This window comes from Tachypleus tridentatus, chromosome 13, assembly GCF_004210375.1.
Source record: "Tachypleus tridentatus isolate NWPU-2018 chromosome 13, ASM421037v1, whole genome shotgun sequence".
NCBI classification, from domain to species: Eukaryota; Metazoa; Arthropoda; class Merostomata; order Xiphosura; family Limulidae; genus Tachypleus; species Tachypleus tridentatus.
In genome coordinates this window covers 212,586,698-212,608,582 of record NC_134837.1, presented here as the reverse complement: position 1 = coordinate 212,608,582, position 21,885 = coordinate 212,586,698, and the positions used below count along the sequence as shown (strand labels likewise).

Here is a 21,885-nt window from a genome sequence, read left to right as displayed (position 1 = left end):
AGGTTCAGTAAACTATTTTATACTCTTCTAATTAGTATTGGAAGTCATGAATAGTTGACATTAGGTTCAGTAAACTATTTTATACTCTTCTAATTAGTATAGAAAATCATTAATAGTTGACATTAGGTTCAGTAAACTATTTTATACTCTTCTAATTAGTATTGGAAGTCGTTAATAGTTGACATTAGGTTCAGTAAACTATTTTATACTCTTCTAATTAGTATTGGAAGTCATTAACAGTTGACATCAGGTTCAGTAAACTGTTTTATACTCTTCTAATTAGTATTGGAAGTCGTTAATAGTTGACATTAGGTTCAGTAAATTATTTTGTACTCTTCTAATTAGAATTGGAAGTCATTAATAGTTGACATTAGGTTCAGTAAACCATTTTATACTCTTCTAATTAGTATAGGAAATCATTAATAGTTGACATTAGGTTCAGTAAACTATTTTATACTCTTCTAATTAGTATTGGAAGTCGTTAATAGTTGACATTAGGTTCAGTAAACTATTTTATACTCTTCTAATTAGTATTGGAAGTCATTAATAGTTGACATTAGGTTCAGTAAACTATTTTATACTCTTCTAATTAGTATAGGAAATCATTAATAGTTGACATTACTTTCAGTAAACTATTTTATACTTTTCTAATTAGTATTGGAAGTCGTTAATAGTTGACATTAGGTTCAGTAAACTATTTTATACTCTTCTAATTAGTATAGGAAATCATTAATAGTTGACATTAGGTTCAGTAAACTATTTTATACTCTTCTAATTAGTATTCGAAGTCATTAATAGTTGACATTAGGTTCAGTAAACTATTTTATACTCTTCTAATTAGTATAGGAAATCATTAATAGTTGACATTAGGTTCATTAAACTATTTTATACTCTTCTAATTAGTATAGGAAGTCATTAATAGTTGACATTAGGTTCATTAAACTATTTTATACTCTTCTAATTAGTATAGGAAATCATTAATAGTTGACATTAGGTTCATTAAACTATTTTATACTCTTCTAATTAGTATAGGAAATCATTAATAGTTGACATTAGGTTCAGTAAACTATTTTATACTCTTCTAATTAGTATAGGAAATCATTAATAGTTGACATTAGGTTCAGTAAACTATTTTATACTCTTCTAATTAGTATTGGAAGTCGTTAATAGTTGACATTAGGTTCAGTAAACTATTTTATACTCTTCTAATTAGTATTGGAAGTCATGAATAGTTGACATTAGGTTCAGTAAACTATTTTATCCTCTTCTAATTTATATTGGAAGTCGTTAATAGTTGACATTAGGTTCAGTAAACTATTTTATACTCTTCTAATTAGTATTGGAAGTCATGAATAGTTGACATTAGGTTCAGTAAACTATTTTATACTCTTCTAATTAGTATAGGAAATCATTAATAGTTGACATTAGGTTCAGTAAACTATTTTATACTCTTCTAATTAGTATTGGAAGTCGTTAATAGTTGACATTAGGTTCAGTAAACTATTTTATACTCTTCTAATTAGTATTGGAAGTCATTAACAGTTGACATTAGGTTCAGTAAACTATTTTATACTCTTCTAATTAGTATTGGAAGTCGTTAATAGTTGACATTAGGTTCAGTAAATTATTTTGTACTCTTCTAATTAGAATTGGAAGTCATTAATAGTTGACATTAGGTTCAGTAAACCATTTTATACTCTTCTAATTAGTATAGGAAATCATTAATAGTTGACATTAGGTTCAGTAAACTATTTTATACTCTTCTAATTAGTATTGGAAGTCGTTAATAGTTGACATTAGGTTCAGTAAACTATTTTATACTCTTCTAATTAGTATTGGAAGTCATTAATAGTTGACATTAGGTTCAGTAAACTATTTTATACTCTTCTAATTAGTATAGGAGATCATTAATAGTTGACATTAGGTTCAGTAAACTATTTTATACTCTTCTAATTAGTATTGGAAGTCATTAATAGTTGACATTAGGTTCAGTAAACTATTTTATACTCTTCTAATTAGTATAGGAAATCATTAATAGTTGACATTATGTTCAGTAAACTATTTTATATTCTTCTAATTAGTATTGGAAGTCGTTAATAGTTGACATTAGGTTCAGTAAACTATTTTATACTCTTCTAATTAGTATTGGAAGTCGTTAATAGTTGACATTAGGTTCAGTAAACTATTTTATACTCTTCTAATTAGTATTGGAAGTCATTAATAGTTGACATTAGGTTCAGTAAACTATTTTATACTCTTCTAATTAGTATAGGAAATCATTAATAGTTGACATTAGGTTCAGTAAACTATTTTATACTCTTCTAATTAGTATTGGAAGTCATTAATAGTTGACATTAGGTTCAGTAAACTATTTTATACTCTTCTAATTAGTATAGGAAATCATTAATAGTTGACATTAGGTTCAGTAAACTATTTTATACTCTTCTAATTAGTATAGGAAGTCATTAATAGTTGACATTAGGTTCAGTAAACTATTTTATACTCTTCTAATTAGTATTGGAAGTCATTAATAGTTGACATTAGGTTCATTAAACTATTTTATACTCTTCTAATTAGTATAGGAAATCATTAATAGTTGACATTAGGTTCAGTAAACTATTTTATACTCTTCTAATTAGTATTGGAAGTCGTTAATAGTTGACATTAGGTTCAGTAAACTATTTTATACTCTTCTAATTAGTATTGGAAGTCATTAATAGTTGACATTAGGTTCATTAAACTATTTTATACTCTTCTAATTAGTATAGGAAATCATTAATAGTTGACATTAGGTTCAGTAAACTATTTTATACTCTTCTAATTAGTATTGGAAGTCGTTAATAGTTGACATTAGGTTCAGTAAACTATTTTATACTCTTCTAATTAGTATTGGAAGTCATTAATAGTTGACATTAGGTTCAGTAAACTATTTTATACTCTTCTAATTAGTATTGGAAGTCATTAATAGTTGACATTAGGTTCAGTAAACTATTTTATACTCTTCTAATTAGTATTGGAAGTCATTAATAGTTGACATTAGGTTCAGTAAACTATTTTATACTCTTCTAATTAGTATTAATAGTTGACATTAGTCAGTAAACTATTTTATACTCTTCTAATTAGTATGACATTAGGTTCAGTAAACTATTTTATACTCTTCTAATTAGTATTGGAAGTCATTAATAGTTGACATTAGGTTCAGTAAACTATTTTATACTCTTCTAATTAGTATAGGAAATCATTAATAGTTGACATTAGGTTCAGTAAACTATTTTATACTCTTCTAATTAGTATTGGAAGTCGTTAATAGTTGACATTAGGTTCAGTAAACTATTTTATACTCTTCTAATTAGTATTGGAAGTCATTAATAGTTGACATTAGGTTCAGTAAACTATTTTATACTCTTCTAATTAGTATAGAAAATCATTAATAGTTGACATTAGGTTCAGTAAACTATTTTATACTCTTCTAATTAGTATTGGAAGTCGTTAATAGTTGACATTAGGTTCAGTAAACTATTTTATACTCTTCTAATTAGTATTGGAAGTCATTAACAGTTGACATTAGGTTCAGTAAACTGTTTTATACTCTTCTAATTAGTATTGGAAGTCGTTAATAGTTGACATTAGGTTCAGTAAATTATTTTGTACTCTTCTAATTAGAATTGGAAGTCATTAATAGTTGACATTAGGTTCAGTAAACCATTTTATACTCTTCTAATTAGTATAGGAAATCATTAATAGTTGACATTAGGTTCAGTAAACTATTTTATACTCTTCTAATTAGTATTGGAAGTCGTTAATAGTTGACATTAGGTTCAGTAAACTATTTTATACTCTTCTAATTAGTATTGGAAGTCATTAATAGTTGACATTAGGTTCAGTAAACTATTTTATACTCTTCTAATTAGTATAGAAATCATTAATAGTTGACATTACTTTCAGTAAACTATTTTATACTTTTCTAATTAGTATTGGAAGTCGTTAATAGTTGACATTAGGTTCAGTAAACTATTTTATACTCTTCTAATTAGTATAGGAAATCATTAATAGTTGACATTAGGTTCAGTAAACTATTTTATACTCTTCTAATTAGTATTCGAAGTCATTAATAGTTGACATTAGGTTCAGTAAACTATTTTATACTCTTCTAATTAGTATAGGAAATCATTAATAGTTGACATTAGGTTCATTAAACTATTTTATACTCTTCTAATTAGTATAGGAAGTCATTAATAGTTGACATTAGGTTCATTAAACTATTTTATACTCTTCTAATTAGTATAGGAAATCATTAATAGTTGACATTAGGTTCATTAAACTATTTTATACTCTTCTAATTAGTATAGGAAATCATTAATAGTTGACATTAGGTTCAGTAAACTATTTTATACTCTTCTAATTAGTATAGGAAATCATTAATAGTTGACATTAGGTTCAGTAAACTATTTTATACTCTTCTAATTAGTATTGGAAGTCGTTAATAGTTGACATTAGGTTCAGTAAACTATTTTATACTCTTCTAATTAGTATTGGAAGTCATGAATAGTTGACATTAGGTTCATTAAACTATTTTATACTCTTCTAATTAGTATAGGAAATCATTAATAGTTGACATTAGGTTCAGTAAACTATTTTATCCTCTTCTAATTTATATTGGAAGTCGTTAATAGTTGACATTAGGTTCAGTAAACTATTTTATACTCTTCTAATTAGTATTGGAAGTCATGAATAGTTGACATTAGGTTCAGTAAACTATTTTATACTCTTCTAATTAGTATAGGAAATCATTAATAGTTGACATTAGGTTCAGTAAACTATTTTATACTCTTCTAATTAGTATTGGAAGTCGTTAATAGTTGACATTAGGTTCAGTAAACTATTTTATACTCTTCTAATTAGTATTGGAAGTCATTAACAGTTGACATTAGGTTCAGTAAACTATTTTATACTCTTCTAATTAGTATTGGAAGTCGTTAATAGTTGACATTAGGTTCAGTAAATTATTTTGTACTCTTCTAATTAGAATTGGAAGTCATTAATAGTTGACATTAGGTTCAGTAAACCATTTTATACTCTTCTAATTAGTATAGGAAATCATTAATAGTTGACATTAGGTTCAGTAAACTATTTTATACTCTTCTAATTAGTATTGGAAGTCGTTAATAGTTGACATTAGGTTCAGTAAACTATTTTATACTCTTCTAATTAGTATTGGAAGTCATTAATAGTTGACATTAGGTTCAGTAAACTATTTTATACTCTTCTAATTAGTATAGGAGATCATTAATAGTTGACATTAGGTTCAGTAAACTATTTTATACTCTTCTAATTAGTATTGGAAGTCATTAATAGTTGACATTAGGTTCAGTAAACTATTTTATACTCTTCTAATTAGTATAGGAAATCATTAATAGTTGACATTATGTTCAGTAAACTATTTTATATTCTTCTAATTAGTATTGGAAGTCGTTAATAGTTGACATTAGGTTCAGTAAACTATTTTATACTCTTCTAATTAGTATAGGAAATCATTAATAGTTGACATTAGGTTCAGTAAACTATTTTATATTCTTCTAATTAGTATTGGAAGTCGTTAATAGTTGACATTAGGTTCAGTAAACTATTTTATACTCTTCTAATTAGTATTGGAAGTCATTAATAGTTGACATTAGGTTCAGTAAACTATTTTATACTCTTCTAATTAGTATAGGAAATCATTAATAGTTGATATTAGGTTCAGTAAACTATTTTATACTCTTCTAATTAGTATTGGAAGTCATTAATAGTTGTATTTATTTCAATTAACTGCTTTTCACTACGCTACTTAGTATTGGATGCCATTAATACCTGATTTTTGGTTAAGTTAATTGTTTTTTACTTCTCTACTTAGTGTTTCAAAATATTAACAGTTGACATTTGCTTGAGAAAACTGCTTTATATTCTTCTACCTAGTATTGAGGTCATTAATAGTTGACATTTGGTTCATTTAACTGTTTTTTACTCTTCTAAAAAGTATTTGGAAGTCTTTAGTAGTTGTAATTTCTTCAGTTAACTGTTTTGAACTCCTCTACTTAGTATTTGAAAACATTTATACCTGACATTTGTTTGATTAATCGTTTTGTATTAGATTTGATTAATGGTTGACATTTGGATTAGTTATGTTTTCTTTAGTTTTTCCCTTAGTATTGGAAGTCATTAACAGTTAACATTTCGTTCAGTTAACTGTTTTTTAGTTTTATACTTAGTATTGGAAGTTATTAAGTTTTAGCATTTGGTTCAGTTAACTGGTTCTTTCTCCTCTAGTTAGTATTGGAAGTCATTAATAATTGTCATTTGGTTCTACCTTTAATGGCAAGTTATTAATAGTTGGCATAGATTTGAGTTACCTGTTTTATTCACGTCTACTAGTATTCAAAGTGATTAATAGTTGACATTTGGTTCAATTAACTGTTTTTCACTACTCTACTTATTATTGTAACCAATTAATATTTGACATTTGGTTCAGTTAAATGTTTTTTAACCCCTCTACTTAGTATTGGAACACAATAATAGATGATATTTGGTTCAGTTAACCGTTTTTCACTCTTTTACTTAGTATTGGAAAACATCAAAAGATGACATCTGATTCAATTAACTGCCTTTTTTACTCCTCTACTTAGTATTGGAAGTCATTATTTGTTGACTTTTGGTTCAGTTATTTGTCTTTTACTTTTCTACTTAGTATTGGAAATCACTAGTAGTTGACATTTCATTCAGTTATGTGTTTCTTCTCCTCTATTTAGTATTGAAAGTGAATAATACTTGACATTTGGTTCAATTAACTGTTTGTTACTCTTCTACTTAGAATTGGAAATCATTAGCATTTGGTTCAGTTTACTGTTCTTCGTTTTATTACGTAGTATTGCAAGTCATTAAATTTTGGCATTTGTTTCAATTAACTGTTTTCAACTCCTCTATTTACTATTGGAATTAATTAAATAGTTATCATTTACTTTAGATAACTGTTTTTTACTTTTCTACTTTGTGTCGGAATTTATTTGGCTCAGTTATCAGTTTTTGACTCCTTTACTTAGTATTTCGAAGACATTAAAAGTTGACACTTGGTTCAGTTAATTATTTTTTCCCTCTATTTAGTATTGGAAAACAATAGTAGTTGACCTTTGGTCAGTTATCTGTCTTTTACTCTTCAACTTAGTATTGGAAGTCATTAACTTTTGAGAATTGTCTCAGTTAACTGTTTTTTCTCCTCTGCTTCTTATTTGAAGTTACTAATAGTTGGCATTTGGTTTTATTAACTGTTTTATTATCCTCTACGTAGTATTGGAAATCATGAATACTTGACATATACTTGAATTAACTGTTTTGTCTCTTCTACTTAGTATAGAAAGTCATTAATTGTTAACATTGGGTTCACTTCTCTGTTTTTTACTCTTCTACTTTGTATTAGAGGTCATCAATATCTAGCATTTTCCTGAATTAACTGTTTTTTATTGTTCTACTTTCTATTGGAAGTGATTAGTAGTTGGCATTTCTTTAGTTAACTGTTTTTAGTCATCTACTTAGTATTAGAAGTCATTAATGGTTGGCATTTGTGTCAGTTATCTGCTTTTAGTCCTCTAGTTAGTATTGGAAGTCATTACTGGCTAACATTTGGTTCACTGTTTTATGCTATTTTACTTAGTATTTTGAAGTCTTTAATAGTTGTCATTAGGTTCAGTTAACTGTTCTTTTATTCTACTTAGTATTGGAAAACATTAATTGTTGAAATTTAGTTCAGTTATCTTTTACTCTTTACTTAGTATAGCAAGTAAATAATAATCGGCATATGGTTCAGTTAACTGTTTCAAACTTTTCTACTTAGTATTGGAAGTTATTAATAGTTGACATTTGGTAAGGTAACTGGTTTTACTCTTCTACTTATTATTGGAAGTGATTAATAGTTAACATTTCATGCACTTAACTGTTTCATACTATTTTACTTAGTATTGGAAGACATTAATAGTTGACATTTCATGCACTTAACTGTTTCATACTATTTTACTTAGTATTGGAAGACATTAATAGTTGACATTTCATGCACTTAACTGTTTCATACTATTTTGCTTAGTATTGGAAGTTATTATTTGTTGGCATTTGGTTCAGTTATTTGTCCTTTACTCTTCTACGTTGTATTGGAAATCACTAGTAGTTGAAATTTCATTCAATTAACTGTTTCTTCTCCTCTATTTAGTATTGGAAGACATAACTATTTGACATTTGGTTCAGTTAACTGTTTTTTACTTAGTATTAGAAGTCATTAATTTTTGGCGTTTAGTTCATTTAACTGTTTTTTACTCCTCCACTTAGCAGAGTAAGTCATGATAAATTGGCATTTGAATAAGCTTACAGTTTTTTACGTTTTTTACTAATCTGCTTTGTGTTTTAAGTCATTAATAGATAGCATATGGTTTAGTTAACTGTTTTTTACTCTTCTACTTAGTATTGGAACTCATTTATAGTTAGCCTTTGGCTCAGTTACAGTCATGTGAAAAAGTTAGGACACCCTATGCAAGCCTGTGTATTTTTGGATATATATATATGTAATCTCAATTTTAACAATACTGAGAAATTATAGGAATATAACTAAACAATTAAAACTGAAGAAAAGACTTTTCAAGATCTTCTGTAAACGTAATTCTACAAAAATGCATATTCTAACTGAGGAAAAATAACACCCCCACATTTATTCCCACTTAAAATGGTTCAACTCACACCAGGGGCACATGATTAGAAGATCGTTACTCAACATTTTGAATGAGGCCTGCCCTATTTAAACCTCAGACATTTAGTTTGGTGTGCTCCTGACTGTTGAAGTGAGAGTGAGCACCATGGTGAGAGCAAAAGAGCTGTCTGAGGCCTTCAGAAAGAAAATTGTAGCAGCTTATGTGTCTGGTAAGGGATTTAAAAAGATCCCTAAAGATTTTGAAATCAGCCATTCCACTGTTCGGAAAATAGTCAACAAGTGGAGGGCTTTCAAAACAACTGACAACATGCCAAGGTTTGGTCGTCCAAGCAAGTTCACCCCGAGAGCATACCGCAAGATTTTAAAAGAGGTCTCAAAACACCCTAACATGTCATCACGGGACCTACAGCAGGCTCTGGCTACTGTTGATGTGAAAGTGCTTGCCTCCACAATCAGAAAGAGACTGAACAAGTTTAACTTGCATGGGAGGTGTGCAAGGAGGAAACCTTTGCTCTCTAAGAGAAAAATCAAGGCTAGACTGAAGTTTGCCAGAGAGAATGTAAACAAAGACCAGGACTTTTGAAATGATGTTCTTTGGACAGATGAGTCAAAAATTGAATTATTTGGACACCAAAACAGGGGACATGTTTGGCGTAAACCAAATACACCATTTCAAAAAAAGAACTTCATACCAACTGTGAAGGGCCTAGCAAGGCCTAGCGCGTTAAGGCGTGCGCTTCGTAATCTGAGGATCGCGGGTTCGCGCCCGAGTCGCGCCAAAACATGCTCGCCCTCCCTGCCGTGGGGGCGTTATAATGTGACGGTCAATCCCACTTTTCGTTGGTAAAAGAGTAGCCCAAGAGTTGGCGGTGGGTGGTGATGACTAGCTGCTTTTCCTCTAGTCTTACACTGCTAAATTAGGGACGGCTAGCACAGATAGCCCTCGAGTAGCTTTGTGCGAAATTCCAAAAACCAAACCAACTGTGAAGCATGGAGGTGGAAGTGTCATGGTTTGGGGCTGCTTTGCTGCAGCAGGACCTGGACAGTTCACAACAATAGAATCCACCATGAATTCTACTGTGTATCAGAGGGTGTTTGAGGATCATGTGAGCCCATCTGTAAAAAAATTAAAGCTGAAGCGGAACTGGACCCTGCAACAGGACAATGACCCAAAATACACCAGTAAATCCACCAAGGACTGGCTGAAAACTAAGAAATGGAGAGTCATGGAATTGTCGAGTCAAAGCCCAGATCTTAATCCCATTGAGATGTTGTGGGGTGACTTGAAACGGACTGTACATGCAAGAAACCCCTCAAACATCTCACAGCTGAAAGAATTCTGCATTGAGAAGTGGGGCAAACTTTCTTCAGATCAATGTCAGAGACTGATAGATGGCTGCAAGAAGCGTCTCACTGCAGTTATTTCAGCCAAAGGGGGTAACACTAGCTATTAGAGGGTAGGATGTCCTAACTTTTTCCTCAGTTAGAATATGCATTTTTGTAGAAGTACATTTACAGAAGATCTTGAAAAGTGTTTTCTTCAGTTTTAATTGTTTAGTTATATTCCTACAAACTCTCAGTATTGTTAAAATTGAGATTAAATATCTATATATCCAAAAATGTTGGAAAAATACACAGGCTTTCATAGGGTGTCCTAACTTTTTCACATGACTGTAACTGTTTCTTACTATTATACTTTGTACTGGAAACCATTAATTATTGGCACATCTTTTAGTTAACTGTTTTATACTCTTCTACCTAGTATTCGAAGTCAAGTCAATAATTGTTAACATTTGGATCAGTTATCTGTATTTTACTCTTCTGCTTAGTACTGAAGTAAACAAGTTGGGATATTGTTCAGTTAACTGTAATAAACTCTTCTACTTAGTATTGGAAGTAATTAATAGTTGACATTTGGTTGAGTTAACTGTTTTATACTCTTCTACTTTAATTTTGAAAGTGACTAATATCTGAAATTTGGTTCAATTATCTCATATTTACTCTTCTACTTACTACTGGATGCCATTAATTGTTAATATTCCGTATGGTTATCTGTCTGTTACTCTTCTATTTAGTAGTGGAAGTCATTAGTAGTTAACATATGGTTTAGTTAACTGTTTTAAACACTTCCACTTGGTTTTGGAAGTTATTAATAGTTGACAGTTGGTTCAGTTATCTGTGTTTTCTCTTCTACATAGTATTGGGAGTCATTAATTGTTGACATTTGCTCAGTTATGCGTGTTTTACTTCTCTACTTCGTATTTTTAGTTTTTAATATTTCACTTTTGGTTGAATTAACTGTTTTTACTCTTTTACTTGGTATTGGAAGTGATTAGTAGTTGGCATTCGGTTCAGTTAACTGTTTTTACTCTTCTATTTAGTATTGGGAGTCATTAATTATTGACATTTGGTTCAGTTAACTGCTTTTTAGTCCTCTATTTGTTACTAGAAGTCATTAATGCTTGATATTTTATTCAATTAACTTTTTTCTTTTGCTTAATATTCGGAGTCATTTATTATTGACCTTTGGTTCAGTTACCTGTGTTTTATTTCTCTACTTTGTATCGTAAGGCATAAATATTTCAATTTTATTTGAATTAACTGTTTTTTCTCTTTTACTTAGTATTGGAAGTCATTAATAGTTGACATCTGGTTCTGTCATCTGTTTTAAAGTCTTCTCACCTAAGTATTGGAAGTGATTAATAGTTGACATTTGGTTCAATTAACTGTTTTTTCTTCTCTTTAGTATTCGAAATCATTAATATTTGGTAATTAACCCAGTTAAGAGATTTTCTCCTTATTTTGTATTGGAAGTAATTAATAGTTGTTATATATGTCAATTAACTATTTTTCCTTCTCCACTTAGTTCAATTAACTGTTTTTTTCTGCTGCTTAATATTGGAGGTCAATAATTGTTGACATTTATTTCACATAACTAATTTTCATACTCTTCTGCTTTGTATTTTGGAGTCATTTATAGTTGGCGTATGTTTCAGTTAACTGCTTTTTACTGCTCATTTAAGTATTGGAAGTCATTAATAGTTTACTTTTGCTTCAATTAACAGTTTTTTTACTCATATACTTAGTATTGGAAGCCATTAATTATTGAGATTTGGTTCAGTTATCTGCATTTTACTTTTCTAGACAGTATTGGAAGTCATTAATAGTTCGTATTTGGTTTAGTTATCTGTTTGAAACTCTTCTACTTAGTATTGAAAGTCATTAATAGTTCGTATTTGGTTCAGTTTACTGTTTCATAGTCTTCTACTTAGTTTTTCAAAGTGTTTAATATATGACATTTGTCTCAATTAACTCTTTTTGTTTACTCTTGTACTTAGTTTTAAAAGTCATTAATTGTTAACATTTGGTTCAGTTATCTGGCATTTACTCTTCTATTTAGTAGTGGAAGTCATTAGTAGTTGGCATATGGTTTAGTTAACTGTTTAAAACTCCTCTACTTGGTATTGGAAGTTATTAATAGTTGACATTTGATTCAGTTAACATTTCTTCACTACTCTATTTAATATTATAAGTCATCAATTATAGGCCTTTGTTTCAGTAAAATGTATTTAACTCCGCCACTTGTTATTGGAAGTCATTTGTATTTGACGTTTGGTTCAGCTAACTGTTTTATAGTCCTCTACGTATTTCTGGAAGTCATTAATGGTTGATATTTTGTTCAATTAACTGATTTTTTCTTCTGTTTAGTATTAGAGGTCGTTAACTGTTGACATTTAATTAAATTAACTAACTGCTTTATACTCTTTTACTTTGTATTTGGAAGCCATTAAAGGTTGGTATTTGTCTCAGTTAACTGTTTTTAACTGCTCCTATAAGTATTGGAAGTCATTAATAGTTTACCTTTGCTTCAATTAACAGTTTTTTTACTCATATACTTAGTATTGGAAGCCATTAATTGTTGATATTTGGTAACGTTTTCTGTATTTTACTTTTCTAGATGGTACTTGAAGTCATTAATAGTTGACATTTTGTTCAGCTTACTTTTTTATACTATTCTACATAGTTTTTGAAAGTGATTAATATTTTTAATTTGGTTCAGTTAACAGTTTTTGTTTCTCCTCTGTTTAGTACTCGAAGTCATTAATAGTTGGTATTTGGCCCAGTTAACTGATTTCTTCTCCTGTACTTAGTATTAGAAGTAATTAATAGCTGGTATATATTTGAATTAACTGGGTTTTTTTTTACTCCTGTACTTAATATTATAAGTCCTTAATAGTTGACATTCGATACAGTTAACTGTTTTTTTCTTTTCTACTTAGTATTGCAAGTCTTTAATAGCTGGCATCTGGTTCATTTAACTGTTCTTTACTGTTCTACTTAGCATTGGAAGTGATTAATAGTTGGTGTTTGGATCAGTTAACTATTTTTACCCTTCCACTTAGTATTGGAAGTCATTAATTATTGGTATTTGGTTCAGTTATATGTTATTAACTCACCCACTTGGTATTGGATTTCATTAATATTTGGCATCTGGTTCAATTAAGTGTTTTATATTCTTCTACTTAGTAATGGAATTCATTCATGGTTACATTTGGATCACTTAAGTGTTTTTTTACTCTTCTACTTTGTATTGGAATTCATTAATAGTTGGTATTTGGCCCACTTAATTGTTTTCTGCTTTTCAACTTAGTATTGAAAGTCATAAATAGTTGGTATTTGATTTAGACAACTGTTTTTTTTTTAACTTTTTCTTTAGTATTGGAAGTCATTAATAGTTGATATTAGGTTCAATTACCTGTTGTTACTCTTCTATTTGGTATTGGAAGTCATTTGTATTTAGAATTTGGTTCATTTAGTGTTTTATACTCTTGTACATAGTATCTAGAAGTAATTAATAGTTGGCATATATTTCAATTAACTATTTTTTACTCGTCTACTTAGTAATAAAAGTCATTAATAATTGGTCTTTTTGGTGTAGATAACTGTTTTATACCCTTCTGCTTATTATTTGAAAGTATTAATTGTTGGCATGTGGTTCAGTTAACTTTTTTACTCTTTTATTTTGTGTTGGAAGTCATTAGTAGTTTGTATTTGATTCAGGCAACTGTTTTACTCTCTTCTACTTAGTATTGTAAGTCATTAGTAGTTGGCATTTGGTTCAGTGAACTATTTTTACTCTTTTCCTTGGTATTTGAAGACATTAATAGTTGACCTCTGATTGAAGTACCTAATTCTATCTCCTCTACTTAATATTGTAAGTTATTAATAGTTGTCATTTGGTTGAGGAACTTTTTCTTCTCTATTCAGTACAGGAAGTCATTAGTAGTTGGCACTTGGTTCACTTATTTGATTTTTACTTTTCTCTATTCACTTTTGGAAGTCATCAATTGTTGGCATTTAGTTCAGTTAACTGTTTTTACTCTTCTGCTTAGTATTGGAAATCATTAGTAGTTGGCATTTGGTTCAGTGAAGTGTTTTTTACTTTTTTCCTTGGTATTTAAAAACATTAATAGTTGACCTCTGATTGAAGTACCTAATTCTATCTCCTCTACTTAGTATTGTAAGTTAGTAATAGTTGCCATTTGGTTGAGGAACTTTTTCTTCTCTATTCAGTACAGGAAGACATTAGTAGTTGACATTTGTTTTTTACTCTTCTCTATTCAGTTTTGGAAGTCATTAATAGATTATATTTGGTTCAGTTAGCTGTCTTTTACTCTTCTATTTGGTATTGGAAATCATTAATTTTTTGCATTTGGTTCTGTTAGCAACTTTCATTTCCTCTACTTAGTATTACAAGTCATTAATAGTTGGTATCTGGTTGATTTAACTATTTTTCTCCTTTACTTATTATGGTAGGTCATTGATAGTTCACATTTGGCGCAGTTAATTGTTTTTTACTCTTCTACTTTGTGTTGGAAGTTATTGATTGTTGACATTTAGTTTAATTACGTGTTTTATTCTCTTCTAGTTAGTAATGGAAGTAGTTAATAGTTGTTCTTTTTGGTTCAGTTAAATGTTTTATACTCTTCTAATTATTATTTGGAAGTATTAATGGTTTACATTTGGTTCGTTTAACTGTTTTTTACCACTCTGTTTATTATTGGAAGATACTAATAATTGACATTTTGTTTACTAAACTCTTATTTGCTTTTCTACTTCTGTAGAAAATATTTTAACTTAATAGTTAAAATTTGGTTCAGTTAACAGTCTTTTAGTTTTCTATTTAGTATTGTAAGTCATTAATAGTTTGCATACAGTTAAGCTAACTGTTTATACACTTCTACTTAGTATTTAAAGTTAATAATATTTGACGTTTGGTTCAGTAACTTGTGTTATATTCCTCTACTTTCTATTTGGAAATAATTAACAGTTGACATTTGTCTCCGTTAACTGTTTTTTACACTTCTATTCAGTAATGGAAGTCATTAATAGTTGATATTTTTGTTTCAATTAACATTTTTATACTTTTCTTATTATTATTTGGAAATAATTAATAGTTGACATTTGCCTCCGTTAACTGTTTTATACTCTTCTACTTAGTACTGTAAGCTAATAATAGTTGGCATTTGATTCAGTTATATTTTTTATACTCTTCTACTTAGTACTGTAAGCTAATAATAGTTGGCATTTGATTCAGTTATATTTTTTATACTCTTCTACTTAATATCAGAAGTCATAAGTTGACATGTGATTGAGTTAATTGTTTCTCACTTCACTACTTTGAGTTGGAAGTTAGTAGTAGTTGGCATTTGGCGCAGTTATCTCTTTTTATTATTTACTTTGTATTGGAAGTGTTTAGTACTTGCCATGTGGTTCAATTAACTGTTTTTTGCTCTTCTTCTCAGTATTAGAAGTAATTAATATTTAAAGTTTGGTTCGGTTAATAGTATTTTACTCTTCTACTTAGTAGGGTAAGTCATTAATATTTGGCATTTGTCTCAGTTAACTGTTTTTTACTAGTGTATATTATTTTGGACTCTTTATATGGTTCAGTTAAGTGTTTTACACTCTTCTACTTAGTATTTTAAAGTTATTAATAGTAGCATTTGATTCAGTATAGCAGCATTTACTCTTCCACGTAGTACTAGAGGTGAGTAACAGTTGACAATCGGATCAGTTAACTGAGTTATATAGTATTCTACGTAGTATTGATAAATCATTAACAGTTTACATTTGGTTCAGTAAATTGTCTTTTACTCTTCTAATTAGTATTGAAAGTCATTAACAGTTTACATTTGGTTCAGTAAACTGTGTTTTATTCCTCTAGTTTGCATTAGAAGTCATTTGTTCAGTTATTTGTTTTTAACTCCTCCACTTTGTATTGGAACTCATTAACAGTTTACATTTTCGTCAGTTAACTATTTTTTACTACTCTAATTAGGATTGGAAGTCATTAATGGTTGAGAACTGTTTCAGTTAACTGATGGTTTCTACTCTACTTACTATTTAATACCATTATTAGTTGGCATTTAGGTGCGTTAACGGATTTTTACTCCTCTACTTGGTGTTTGAAGTTATTAATAGTTGGCATTTGGTTCACAGTTGACTGTCTTTTAATCTTTTACACAGTATTGTAAGTCATTAATAGTTGGCATTTGGTTCAGAAAATGTTTATAACTCTTCTACTTAATATTGGAAGTAATTAATAGATGATATTTGGTTCAGTTAACTGTTTTTTCTTCTCCACTTTGTGTTAGAAGTCCTTAATAGTTGGCATTTGGTTCAGTTAACTTTTTTTTACTACTCTACTTGGTAGAAGAAACCAACTGACGTTGGTTCAATTAACTGTTCCTTACTTACTCTCCTACTGGTATTGTAAGTCATTAATAATTGGCATATGGCTCAGTTAACTCTTTTTTACTAGTGGATTTTATACAGAAAGTCTTTATATGGTTAAGTTAACTGTTTCATACTTTTCTACTTATTATTTAAGAGAATTAATAGTTGGCATATGTTTGGGTTAACTGTTTTTTCCTCCTCTATCTTGTTATGGAAGTTATTAATAATTTTCTTTTGGCAAAGTTAACTGTTTTTTTACTCGTGTACTTTATATTGGAAGTCTTTAATAGTTGACATTTTGTTCAATTAGCTATTTTGTACTTTTCTACTTAATAATGGAACTCAATAATAGTTGATACTTCTGGTTAAGTTAACTGTTTTATACTCTTCTACTTAATATTTGGTAGTAATAACAGTTGACGTTTTTCAGTTACGTGTTTGTTACTACTCTATTTAGTATTGGAAGTTATTAATAAATGACAATTTGTTCAGTTAAGTCCTTTTACTCCACTACTTTGTACTGAAAGTTATTAACAGTTGGCATTTGGCTTAGCTAACTGTTTTTTACTGGTTTACTTTGTATTAAAAGTCATGACATTTGGTTAATTTAACTGTTTCATTCACTTCTAGTTAGTAATGTAAGTCATAAATTGTTGATGTTTTTGGTTCAGTTAACTGTTTTATACTGTTCTACTAAGTATTTGGAAATCAATAATAGTTAAAATCTGATTCCGTTAACTGTTTTTTACTCTTCTAATTTGTACTGGAAATCATTAATAGTTGACATTTTGTTCTGTTAATTGTCTTTTAATTTTGTACTTAGTATTGGAAGTGATTAATAGTTGGAATGTGGTTCAATTAACTGTTTTACACTCTTCTACTTAGGATAGAAAGTCATTAATATTTGATGTTTGGTTAACTGTTTTATACTCTTCTACTTAGTATTGGCAAGTTATTAATAGTTGACATTTGGTTTAACAGTTTTTGCTCTTCTACGCAGTATAGGAAGTGATTAATAGTTGACATTTGATTCAGTTAACCCGTTTTTGTTCTTCATTTGGCATGGGAAGTCATTAAGAGTTGATATATGGTTCAGTTAATTGTCTTTTACTTCTCTACTTAGTACTGGAAGTGTTTAACAGTTGGAATATGGGTCAGTTAACTGTTTTATACTCTTCTACTTAATATTGGAAGTCATTAATATGGAAATTTGACAGTGATGATCAATTCAACTATTCGTTGGTGAAAGAATAGAACAGTAGTTGGCGGTTTGGTGCTGATGACTAGGTGCCTGTATTTCCTCTAATATTTCACAAATAAACTAAGGACGTCTAGTGCAAATAGCTCGCGTGTAGCTTTGCTCGAATTTATAATATTAGCTGACAAAACCAAATGAATAGAGTGATATACGTATTTTCACCAAAACGTTTGAAACATCACAGAAAATGTCTCTAAATTACGCTCTCTCTATGCGGTAATGTTTAAGTTTAAGTGAGTGAAAGAAAAAGCATTATATATACATTTTTCTGTCGAATTTTTTTTTTATTTTAACCATTTAAAGAAAATAAGCTACTCTCACTTTTGTAGGTGGCGCTATGTGTAAGGATTTCTTCATTATAGGTTTTTTTTAACCAACTAAACATATATTTTCGTTCGAAATCAAGTGATCAATCTTCAAGCCAGGTGACAGTAAACTGGAAGATGATCGTGTTGATGTAGAGAACGGAAGAGGCCTTGGTGATTCATCACTTTAGTAGTTAAAAAAAGACGAAGCATGACACGGATATTTCTTATTATTTCTACAGTGGTTTGTTGCGCAGAAAGAAGTAGTTCCCATACAACTTGTTAATAAATGATGTCGGTTGGTCATGAAATGACTCCCATCCAGCTGTATCACGTGTATTTCGTTTTATGAGTATTTCTCAAAAGGCAATTTATCGATAGAACTTATGCTGTAATTCGGGAGCAGTGGTTTCGATAAGCTTGACAAAGTAGACATAACCGAGGTGCGTTCCTATTTTTGGAGGTAATCGTGCATGTTTTATCACAGTGAACAGTGCCCAAAAGTTTGTTTTTAATTCTCGACACATCCTTGCTTCATCAATCTTGTCAGTGGTGTCTTACATCGCAGCGAAGGCGTGTATTTGAGTGTTCACTTCTGTACTGTACAAAGATATCGATTTATATATATATATATAAAGTATATATAAAAACAAACACCACATTTGTTTGTTTTGAATTCCCTGCAAAGTTGCTCGAAGGCTATCTGCACTATCTGACTCGAATTTTCAAGTGATAGACTACAAGTAAATCAGCGAGTCAACACCATCTACCGCCAACTCTTTCACCAACGGCTAGTATGACTGACCGTCTTAATATAACGCCCTAAAGGTTGAAACTGCGAACATGTATTCGAACTCGCGACTCTCATATTGCGAGTCGAAACGGTCACAATATTCAAGCATGCTAAGAAAAATGTAAATAAATTTTTGTAATTACGTGCTATGTTCTAATATGACGTGTACCTCTTAAGTGCGGTTATTACACTTCCTACATTTAACTCGAGAAGACCCCTCAATGGCTCAGCGATAAGCGTGCGAGCTTGTAACATTGAATACTGTTTTCGGATACCCGTAGGTGACACGGCACAGACATATAGCTTAACAGCAAACAAAGAAAAGCAAATTGAGAAAACATCGCCAATTGAAAACAAACTTAACCAGGTTGTGCTTCGTTTCTGGCTGTGTTGTAAACATATCTTTGCATTTATTTACTTTAAGTTTGATTATAAAGAGCCGTACACTTTACACGAATTCAGGTTTTGGAGGAGATTGGAAGCGCTCGTACATGACTGTGTTTCTTTAGAATTTTTGCACAAAGATACATAATTTTGGACTGAAAGACTAGAAAAAAGTAGTTAGCTAATTGTCATGTTTTTAACGTAAATATACTCAATAGGCTATCTGCGTCTTGTCCACCTTGGAGAACTGAACTACGAGTCTTAACGTACCGTTAAATAACCTAGTGACGGGAAGCTAGTTAAACGTACAAAGCGCCAGATTTCGGGTTACTCTTGCCGAACTGAATAGTGGAATTTAATCCTCACTTCTATAGCGCACCAATAGCCCCAGAGTGTTGAGCGTGTTTTGTGATATTCTGAAAAAGAAGGAAACATTAGACCCCCGGGCACTCTTAAACACCGGGCAGCTTTCCGGTCCTAGTTACTGCAACTAACATATTTCGTTATTTTAATATTCCACGTTGTTAGGTTTGTTCAAATGCTACACAATAGTCTTATCTGCACTGTAACCAATGCAGCGATATAAATAAACTTAATTAAGCGTTATAAGGCCTCCAGGACCAAGGCCGAATTGTTGTATTCGGATTTCCTTACTCCTGAAAAATTGACAAGAAATGCTAATTGCAATGTCAGTTTGTTACCCCTTAGGGGTTGAGAGGTGAATACCCTGTTCGGAGATCGTACTTCGCCTACTCCCAAAGACTAGTCCTCCTCTAAAGCTTACGAAAAAATAAAAACGAAAGAAAAAAAAACTAAAATCGAAAACGGGATGTACAGAGATTTAGATTATTTTACGATTTCTTGTCCAAGTCATAAGTTGTGTGCAGGTTTACTTTAATGGGTGAATAATTACTGAGGCGAAATGTATCGTGTTCGGTTAGATGAAGAAAGAAATTTCACGCGATCCGCGAAAGAAAAGGTTAAGAGTTACTGACCTATTATAACTTTTGTATCTGAATGTTTGGTAGACGCTGAAACAAATAGATTACGTAAAATACAAAAACAGTTTATTAAATAAAGTTGTAACGGTTACTTGTAAATGCGTAATACGCCGAAGTTGATTTATTGTGCCTTACTGGCCATTCTTGTTGGAAGTATTATTTGTTTGGTTTACAACAAAGCCACACTGGGCTATCTGCATGGAATCGAATCCCGGATTCTAGCTTTGCACATCTGTAAACTTACCTATCTATTGGTAGTAAGCTTGATAAAGAGAAGCTGACCGATATGGCCAAGGTGGTTAGGACACTCGACTCTCACTCAATCTGTGGGTTACGGGTCCGAATCCCTTTCTCACTAAAAAATGCTCGCCCTTTTAGCTATGGGAACATTGCAATGTCACAGTCAATCCCACTATTCGTTGATAAAAGAGTAGCCCAAGAGTTGGCAGTGGTAGTGATGACTAGTTGCCTTCCCTCTAGTCATAAACTGCTCAATTAGGCACGACTACCGCAGATAGCCCTCATGTAGCTTTCCGTGAAATTCAAAAATAAAGAATCAAAACAAAAAAAAAAGGAACTACGGATATAAGTAACTATGCATTTAGAAGTTTCGCGAATTTTAAAACAAATGTATACGAGTAAAATACTAAATACATATATACTGTGTTAATTCACAATTATCAAAGACATATATAATACTTTAAATACACGAGGTTGTATACATTCTAAAACTGTAAACAAAGATAGGTGACGATCTGAAGATAAAAGCACAGAGATCTATTTCGTATGAATAACGAAAAGGTTTGTACATTCAATACACAGTCGCCATATTCCTTTCTAAATAGACAAAAGACGAAATCGCTTCGGAAGAAATTTGTGACAATTTTGGTGAAAGCCTATTTTTCTAGAAATTTGATATTTATGTAAATAAGGATTTAGAATTTGAGGATTCGAAGGATTCGAAAAAATCTTTAAGTTTTTTATCCACATAGAAGACGCTAAGTGCTTGTTATAAACTCGGTTACATCAATAAAAAGCAAACAATAAAAGGCCACCTATTCAGTTTGGAGATACAAGATTGTCAACGAACGTATTCGACTTTCAAGAACAAGAGAGTTTCGTTAAGAAAAAATGGTAGAGAGTATAGTGCAAGCCAGTCTCTATTGCTTAGTGACAGTAATTATTATATAATAGGCTCTATCCACCAAGAACATCGAAAGTTGTTTGTTTGCTCTTTCCCTTTGTGAATCCACAGACATATAGCTGTTCCTATTTATGTTTTTGTACATTGAATGCTTTAACTCACAAATATTCCTCTAAGTTTAGTTTAGAGAAACCTGATGCGTGTAAGCGAAATCACAAATATTAAAAATAATTAAGAAGTGTATTTTATAAATTTGAAATTAAAAAGGGAGGGGTGTTGGAAAGATTCGAACAAAAAAAAACACATGGACGGACGGACGGACGAACAAACTCTTGGAATAAACCTTAATGGTTTTCTCCACAACTAACTTTAAGAGAGGTTATAAAAGTAATAATGGCTACTCTAACGATGGATACGTTATACAAGTTTGTTTAGTGTTCGACGTACGTTAGGCCAAATTATTATTATTATGAAGGAGTGGTGAATAAACTTACAGGTTAGACAAATTAAGTTGTCCACAGAAGTTTCATTCTCG

The 21,885-nt window shown here is 30.4% G+C and overlaps 1 protein-coding gene and 1 long non-coding RNA gene across 3 annotated transcripts in view; both read right to left on the bottom strand.

Annotated features, from left to right (window-relative positions):
• The window catches only part of LOC143240884 (zinc finger protein ush-like), a 194,551-nt gene that overhangs the window by 39,067 nt on the left and 133,599 nt on the right, over window positions 1-21,885 (bottom strand). Inside the window, exon 2 of one of the 2 annotated variants that reach the window (XR_013022015.1) lies at window positions 18,481-18,628. The exons of the other annotated variant lie outside the window; for it this stretch is intronic. The gene's annotated coding sequence lies outside the window, so the exon portion shown is untranslated. Of the gene's footprint in view, window positions 1-18,480; window positions 18,629-21,885 lie in introns of those variants that run through there. 2 annotated transcript variants of the gene reach the window in all.
• LOC143240886 (uncharacterized) overlaps window positions 18,481-21,885 on the bottom strand; it is a 38,612-nt gene continuing 35,207 nt past the window's right edge. Inside the window, exon 2 of the long non-coding RNA XR_013022017.1 lies at window positions 18,481-18,623. This is a non-coding gene — a long non-coding RNA (uncharacterized LOC143240886). The remainder of the gene's footprint in view (window positions 18,624-21,885) is intronic.